A 396-nucleotide genomic window follows, 5' to 3' on the forward strand; every position below is an offset into this window, starting at 1 on the left:
TGAGAGATAATGATGATGACTACTCTTAAATAACATGGGAAGAAATGCAGTTGCTAAAAGGCCGGGAGAGGCGTTTTCGTGCCAAGGGCGCAGAGGGAGGAGGAGGAGGAAGATGCTGCTGCTGCTGCGAGAGGAGGATGCTGTTGTGCGCAGGATGTGGCGGAGAGGAAGGCCGGAATAGGGGCTGGAGTCTGTCTGTGTAAAGTCCGGTTCTCGACGCTGGGAATGCCCTCAGGCCGCCTGGCTTTAAGGAGGTCGGGGAGAAGTCGGGGAGAAGTCGGGGAGAAGTCGGGGAGAAGTCGGGGAGAAGTCGGGGAGAAGTCGGGGAGAAGTCGGGGTGGGTGGGGGGAGGGGATGGGAGGAAGGAAATTCGGGTGAATGATGTGCGGAGACAGA

The sequence above is a fragment of the Penaeus monodon genome, chromosome 19, assembly GCF_015228065.2.
Source record: "Penaeus monodon isolate SGIC_2016 chromosome 19, NSTDA_Pmon_1, whole genome shotgun sequence".
Taxonomy (NCBI): Eukaryota; Metazoa; Arthropoda; class Malacostraca; order Decapoda; family Penaeidae; genus Penaeus; species Penaeus monodon.